An 8,556-nucleotide genomic window follows, 5' to 3' on the forward strand; every position below is an offset into this window, starting at 1 on the left:
ACTGGAATGTGTTAGTTCCAGTCTTCGCAGCCTGTCACCAGGGATCAAAATGGGCTTTTACTATGCCTAGTTTTCTTAGATATTTTTTATAATATCTTTAGTGAAAAACATGTCATAAGCGTGTCCATTAGAAGTAGCTCAGAAAAGGCTTTCCAACAGTATATCGCACTACCAAAACCGGCTCCCAGATTAGAAGATATGACCGAATGAATAAATGACTCAAAGATCTCTCAGTGCAGCAAATCATGTATTGAATGATCCAGAGGAAACTAGGAGATGTCAGTGGCTGGATTGTGATAGAGAAGGAGAGAACATAGCATTTTAGGTTTATTGCCGTGTTGCTAATCCTCATCTCAACATATGGCGAGCTTGTTCTGCTTTGATTGAAAGAGATATCCATGAATCTATGCAGAGGGCACTGTACATTGCTGACAGTGATATTGCTGGTGAAAAGTTTACAGTTGCTGGTCTCATGGTTCTAGAAAGAAATACTTGGAGATTTATAGGTATGAATCTTGGGCGAGGCAATTGTTATGGGCTATGATGCTATGCACTGCAGATGATTCAGGACATTTTGATGTATATAGATAGAATATATGTTACAAACTCCAACAAAACACTTGTCCATGAACTTGGATTAAATTTGGAGAGACCATATAGTTCGTGCTGCAAAAATTAAGGATAGGCTATTGAATACTCTTCTTGAACTTGTATGTTGTGAAAGAACTGGAGAAATCATCAATCGAGGTTTAATGTGTAATATCATTAAAATGCTAACAGGCTGGATTGCAATCTGAATGCTAGATTGGATGGTGTATCTGTAATACTTGCATTTGAGGATCACGACCATGCCAATATTGTCTCACCCCTGGACAGACCAAGGTTTGAATGCTTGCAACAGAATACTGACGATTTGGATACCGATAGTAATTATTTAGAAGTTAATTTTGAAGATTGGAGTTTTTTTTGCTCAAGTGTCTGCTCAAGAAGTGAGGATCAAAACAATGGTGAAACACATTGAAATCTTTGAGCACATTCACGATGACAGTGGAAATGCCACAAAGCGGGGCCTTTCAAAATGTGAAGAGTACAGTGAAGGCAATATGTTTTCAACTGCCCAATTGCAAAAAGAAGTTGAAGAAGCGTTGCCCCCTTTCCCTGTGTCACTTTATATTGCTGAGCCAGTAGTCAATATCAATAATGAAGTATTGCCCCATGATTCTGTCATTTCTATGGCTAGTAAAACGCGGGAAAAGAATCAAATCAGCACAGGTAGCACTTTCAAGAAATTTGTGAAGATCAAATTATTAGCTTTCCAACATGATTGTGCTCATAATCTCTCTATGAATTTTCACTTTCGTAATATGAAGCACGACAATTATCTGATTAGCTGCACAGAGTTTGAAGTACAACTTCAGACATTTGTTTTGTGGGTGGATTTTTGTGCAGCAAATAAACTCTGCCAGTTGATTGAAGGCATCAGACATCACTCTATTTGAGAGGATTTCATCTTCAACATTTCGTTTGAGAGCAAATTTCATTCACTCAGGAAGATTGTGGCATATGAAGTTGAAATTAGCAAACTCCACGATTTCAAACGCTCAGCTTCAAACTCCACGCACCCTGCATCCACAACACACACAAGTCAAAAAATCAAACCAAGACAATTTAAGTGTGGTGCTGCGCGTTTCCTCTTGGCATTGCGCGTTTCTTCTTGATGTTGCACGTAGAACCCGTCTGTCGAAATGGGATTCACGCTTTGTCAATGCACAAGAGGAGGAAGGGGAAGTCTGTCCAGGTCATTTGGTCGCTATGTTGATGTGACAATAAAGGTTCCAATTGTGGGGGAGGCCTCACTCCTGTCTGTGATAGTTTTTCCCTTCTGTATAGCTTTTGTTGTTACTTGGGCTACAAATCAGCATGTTTCCTATGCCTGGATTGGTCAAGATGTTCTAGGCATATCATTGATGATTACAGTTTTGCAAATAGCTCAATTACCAAATATCAAGGTTGCAACCATTCTATTAAGCTGTGCATTTGTGTATGATATTTCTGGGTCTTCATATCACCTCTTATTTTCCATGAGAGCGTCATGATTGTGGTTGCACGTGGTGATAAGTCAGATGGTGAAAGCATTCCCATGCTCTTAAAAATCCCTCATTTTCATGATCCTTGGAGTGGCTATGATCTGATTGGCTTTGGAGACATCCTCTTACCTGGGTTACTTGTTGCTTTTGCAGCTAGATATGACTGGTCAACAAAAAAGGGCCTTTGCAATGGGTATTTTCTTTGGTCAACAATTGGATACGGAGTTGGTCTCTTACTGACTTATGTTGCCTTGTACCTGATGGATGGGCATGGCCAACCAGCATTGCTTTATCTTGTTCCATGTACACTAGGTCTGATCCTAATTTTGGCATTTCTGTGATGGGAATTCAAAGACATGTGGCATTATTCAAATTTTTCCAGGAACCAATTGTTGGGTGTGGAGCCTAATTATCTTTTGTATTCAAAGGTATCGCCACATTGGACCCCAGTTCGAAATGGGGCGGCGATGCCGCCCATAAAATATTCGCTGCAGGGGGGGTCTGGGGGGGCGGCTGTGACATTTGGGGAGCCCCCCCCCCTGGCGGGGGGTTTTCAGGGGCAACGCCCCCGAAGCTAAAAACAAATGTAAAATTGCTTTGTAAAAGTATAGTAATTTCTAGTCAATCTGGGTCGTTCATTAGGCGGATGATCTGACGGTAGAACTTATGTTTAGTTTAGGGTTTTTTGCCCTAGAAGGCAACCCCTCTCTTTGTATGAGGGCATTGTATTGAGTCTGTGTAATATATGTGTATTCTCCGAGCAAGAAGTAGAGAGGTGAGACTGTGAGAGAAAATAGAGGATATTACAACGGATCTACTGTAGGTTGTGTCTCTTCATTTTGATGGATAATAGAAAGGAAGGATTGGCTGTTCAGGGTGGACGTAGCCCAAACTGGGTGAACCACGTATATCTGTGTCTCTCTTGTTTTATGCATTTTCTGTGTTTACATCTCTGCAATATTTTATGTGTTCCAGTTCTCCGTAATATATAATTTTCTAACAACTGGTATCAAAGCCGAAGGTCTATTTGGCTGATAAACTCGCAGGAAAGAAGGGTTCCTCGTTCGAGTGGGAGCAATGGCGGAAGATGGTAAGTTTAGGGTAGAGAAATTTAACGGCCAAAACTTCTCGCTGTGGAAGATGCAGATGGAAGATTATCTGTATTAGAAAGATCTGTACCTACCATTGGGCAGAAAAACAAAGATGCCAACGGGAATGACAGATGAAGAATGGAACCTTCTAGATAGAAAGGCACTCGGAACAGTACGGTTGTGCCTCGCAGCGTCGGTCGCCTTCAACATTTTGAAGGAAACAATGACAGAGGGTTTGATTAAGTCGTTGGAGAAACTATATGAAAAACCCTCGGCCTCAAACAAGGTATTTCTTATGAAACGGTTATTTAATATGAAGATATTGGAAGGTGGATCTGTTGCAGACCATTTAAATGATTTTAATACTATTACAAGTCAGTTACGTTCTGTAGGGGTAAACTTTGATGATGAAGTTAGAGCTATTTTATTCTTGTTCTCATTACCAGAAAGTTGGAATGGTTTAGTAATGGCCATTAGTAACTCTATTTCTGGATCTAGTACTTTAAAGTTTGATGATGTTGTAGGTGCTATCCTTAGTAAGGAAATGCGACGGAAAATCTCCGGCGAGACATTGGGTAATGCTTTGAGTGCAGAGTCTAGGGGAAGAAAAATGGAAAGAGGAAAGAGCTCAGGATATCGCAGTAAATCAAGGAAAGGCAGATCCAAGTCTAGATCGGGTATAGTGTGCTGGAAATGTGGGAAGAAAGGACACCTGAAGAAAGACTGTAAGTCTTGGAAGGGAAAAGAAGGAGATGCACAACAAGAAACTAATCATGAAGAGAATGTAACAGGTGATGTGTTGCAAGATGCTTTGATTCTTTCATTAGAAAATATTATTGATGCCTGGGTGATAGATTCAGAGGCCTCATTCCATGCCACACCTGATAAGAAACATTTTCATGACTATGTTCAAGGAGATTTTGGACACGTTTGTTTGGGTGATGATAAACCCTGTAAAATTGTTGGAATGGATAAGATTCTTGTAAAACAGTAGAATGGAAACCAATGGATACTAAAGGAGGTAAGGCATGTTCCAGATCTAAAGAAAAATCTGATTTCAACAGGGCAGTTAGGTGGTGAAGGTTGTGTGACAACTTTCACAGATAAAGCTTGGAAGGTTACCAAAGGAGCCCTGGTAATAGAAAAAGGCGAAAAGGTTGGTACATTGTATTTATGCAATGGTATTTGTAACTCTGTTAATGCTTTAACTTCCAAAGGAGCAGATGCAACATTATGGCATCATAGGCTCAGACACATGAGTGAAAAGGGGATGAAGATTCTTCACTCAAGGAATTTGTTGCCGGGCTTGAAGAATGTTGATTTGGACTTCTGTGAGAATTGCATTTATGGAAAACAGAAGAAAGCCAGATTTCTTAGAGTTGGGAAAGAAAAGAAGAGCGAAAAATTAGAGCTTGTGCATACAGATGTATGGGGACTTGCTCAGGTATCATCTCTCGGTGGCTCTCATTATTATGTTACTTTTATTGATGATGCAACTAGAAATACTTGGATATATTGTATTAAGAATAAATCTGATGTATTTGATACTTTCAAGAAATGGAAAGCTTTGGTTGAGATTGAGACAGGAAAGAAATTAAAGTGTCTCAGATCACACAATGGAGGTGAATATTGCAACAAAGAGTTTGACAGGTACTGTTCAGAGCATGGAATTCGCAGAGAGAAGATAGTTCCAAGAACACCACAAGAAAATGGTGTGTTAGAAAGGATGAACAGAACAATCATGGAGCGTGCAAGGTGCATGAGATTGCATGTAGGATTGCCTTTACAATTTTTGGCAGATGCTGTAGATACTGTTGTTTATCTAATAAACAGAGGGCCTTCAAGTTCCTTGGATGGTGGTGTTCCAGAGGAAGCATGGACAGGTAAAAAGGTAAACTACTCTTTTTTAAAGCCTTTTGGTTGTGAGGCCTTTGTCCATATTGATAAAGAAAATAGAACAAAGCTTGAGGCAAAGTCAAAGAAATGTACCTTTATTGGATATGGTGTTAATGATTTTGGTTATCGCTTATATGATTACGAAAATCACAAAATCATTAGGAGCGGAGATGTAATATTCAATGAAAAGGTCTTGTATAAGAATCAATTGCAGGAAAAGAAACAGGAAAAAGAAAACAAGGAATACACAGTTCTTGATGAAATCATTGAAAAAGTAAAGGTGCCTGAAAATAATAATAATCAACAACCACAACAACAACAACCACCACAACAGCAACGGGCACCCCAAACACCTAAAAGTTGTGTTAGAAGATCTACCAGGATAAGTAGACCCCCTGAACGATACTCTCCTTCATTATATTATTTATTGTTGACTGATTCTGGTGAACCCGAATGTTATGAAGAAGCAATGCAGGTTGAAAGAAGGAAGAAGTGGGAGGTAGCCATGGAAGAAGAGATGGACTCCTTAATGCATAACTAGACTTGGGACTTAGTCAGGTTGCCTGCATGAAAAACTACATTGAAGAATAAATGGGTTTATAGGCTGAAGGAAGAAGATGGAGGAAAACAGAGGTACAAAGCTAGACTTGTGGTGAAGGGGTTTGCACAGAAGAAAGGTATTGATTTTCATGAAATATTTTCTCCTGTTGTTAAAATGACTTCAATCAGAACTATTTTAAGTCTAGTAGTAGTTGAAGATTTGCATCTTGAGCAGTTAGATGTAAAGACAACCTTTCTCCATGGGGATTTGGAGGAAGAGATATATATGCAGCAGCCACAAGGATATGAAGTGAAAGGGAAGGAGAAACTAGTGTGCAGGTTGAAGAAGAGTTTGTATGGCTTAAAACAGGCTCCAAGGCAGTTGTATCTAAAATTTGACAAGTTTATGTCTAAACAAGGTTATACTAGATGTCACTCTGATCATTGTGTTTATCTGAAAAAGCAAAATGATGGCAGCTATATTATATTTTTATTGTATGTAGATGACATGCTTGTTGCAGGGTCTAACATGTAGGAAATAAATGTGATGAAAAGAAAATTGGCAAATTCATTTGCAATGAAGGATTTGGGAGCTGCAAAACAAATCCTTGGTATGAGAATAACTAGAGACAGGAAAAATCGTAAATTAACATTGTCTCAGAATGAGTACATACAAAAGGTGTTGAAAAGATTTAATATGCACAATGCAAAACCAGTTAGTACACCTTTTGCTAGCCATTTCAAACTTAGTAAGGAAATGTGCCCAAAGACCCAAGAAGACATGGATTATATGTTTAAAGTTCCATATGCATCAACAGTTGGAAGCTTAATGTATGCAATGGTCTACACAAGGCCTGATATTGCACATGCAGTGGGGGTTGTAAGCAGGTACATGAACAATCCAGGAAAGGAACATTGGATGGCAGTGAAATGGATTCTCAGATATTTGAAAGGTACCACAAATCAAGCATTATGCTTTGGTGGTTCAAACATTTTTTTACAAGGATATGTTGATGCAGATATGGCAGGTGACAAAGATAACAAGAGCAGCACTACAGGATATGTATTTACTGTTGGTGGAACAACTGTTAGTTGGGTTTCAAAAATCCAAAGTGTTGTTGCACTTTCAACAACAGAAGTAGAGTATGCTGCTGCTACAGAGGCTAGTAAAGAAATGATTTGGTTACAAAGGTTTATGGGTGAATTGGGTAAGGAGCATGATATGGGCACGTTATACAGTGATAGCCAAAGTGCCATTCATCTTGCAAAGAACTCAACATTTCATTCCACTACTAAACACATACAACTCAAGTACCATTTCATACGATCAGTGTTGGAAGATGGAGAGTTGAAGCTGGAAAAGATACACACTAGCCAGAATCCTGCAGATATGCTAACAAAAGTTGTAACCAGGGAGAAACTGAGAATATGCTCAGTTTCAATTGGTCTTCAAGGATGACGATGAAGATGAGAAACAACCAGTTCCAAAGAGGAGTCATTGTCCAGTAAATGAAGCAGTGGTGGAGTTGCTATAATCAGTCTCCAAGTGGGAGATTGTTGGGTGTGGAGCTTGATTATCTTATGTATTCAAAGGTATCGCCACATTGGACCCCAGTTCAAAATGGGGCGACAACGCCACCCGTAAAATATTCGTTACAAGGGGGGTCCGGGGGGGGGGGGGGCGGTTGAGACCTCTAGGGAGCCCCCCCTGGCAGGGGGTTTCGGGGGCAGTGCCCCCGAAGCTAAAAATAGATGTAAAATTGCCTTGTAAAAGTATAGTAATTTCTAGTCAATCTGGGCCGTTCATTACGCAGATGATCTGACGATAGAACTTATGTTTAGTTTAGGGTTTTTTTCCTTAGAAGGCAACCCCTCTCTTCGTATGAGGGCATTGTATTGAGTCTGTGTAATATATGTGTATTCTCTGAGCGAGAAGTAGAGAGGTGAGACTGTGAGAGAAAACAGAGGATATTATAGCGGATCTACTGTAGGTTGTGTCTCTTCATTTTGCTGGATAATAGAAAGGAAGGACTGGCTGTTCGAGGTGGATGTAGCCCAAACTAGGTAAACCACGTATATCTGTGTCTCTCTTGTTTTATGCGTTTTCTGTGTTTACATTTCTGCAATATTTTATGTGTTCCATTGCTCCGTAATATATAATTTTCTAACACCAATGGCAAATGTTTTAGCCATGAAATCAACAGCACTGAGTTTTTGAAGGGGATAGATGGCAGTGTTCAAATTTTCCAATGGACAGGTGGCAGAGTTTGTGGGCTTGAAATCAATAGCTATTAAAACATTCCATATTTCCAACGATGACACCTTCAGCAGTTCGAGTTCAAAAGATTGCAGCAAATCTATTTTGATGAGATCTAATTAAATTATTTAGTTATGATTTTAATTTATGTAATTCGACTGCAGCACATATTTGGTTTTCTTTTTAGTTTTAATTATTTTGATTCCTATGTTTAGGAAATCATAATTAATATGTAATAGAGTATATATAGGGTGATTTTTGAAGATGTAGGGGTTCGATTTTTGCAGCAGGAGGAGACTGCTTGGGACTGTGTAAAGTTTTCTTGAATATTATTTTAATAAAGCAATTTTTGCCCTTTAGACCTGGGATCCATCAAGGTGTTTAATGTCTAGTATGTTTTTCCTATAATTCACTTACATATTTTGTTTTTTCTACCTTGTTACAACATTATCTAAGAGATGTGTTAGGAATTCATCTACACACGATGCTCCTTTCATGATGATTTTGTTGTTAAATGTAGTGGTTTTCTTTGCAGAATCCATCCTATGTTAGATGCTCTGTTGAGCAACCTTGTGTTTCTCTTTCATCTAACGCTGCTGCTATAGATCCATCCCCTGTTTGATGCCTGTAGGGCAGCGGAATTTCTCCCCTATTCTTCTCTCTCATTCACAATATTTTATCCGGC

The 8,556-nt window shown here is 39.2% G+C and overlaps 1 pseudogene; it reads left to right on the top strand.

Moving 5' to 3' along the window:
• The first annotated feature begins 1,745 nt into the window (after positions 1–1,745).
• On the top strand, positions 1,746–2,443 carry LOC149160925 (signal peptide peptidase-like 3; annotated as a pseudogene).
• Positions 2,444–8,556: the final 6,113 nt, after the last annotated feature.

The sequence above is a fragment of the Pinus tabuliformis genome, chromosome 5_2 (assembly GCF_031772625.1).
Source record: "Pinus tabuliformis cultivar Carrire ecotype Pingquan chromosome 5_2, CPIR1, whole genome shotgun sequence".
In the NCBI taxonomy this organism is placed as follows: Eukaryota; Viridiplantae; Streptophyta; class Pinopsida; order Pinales; family Pinaceae; genus Pinus; species Pinus tabuliformis.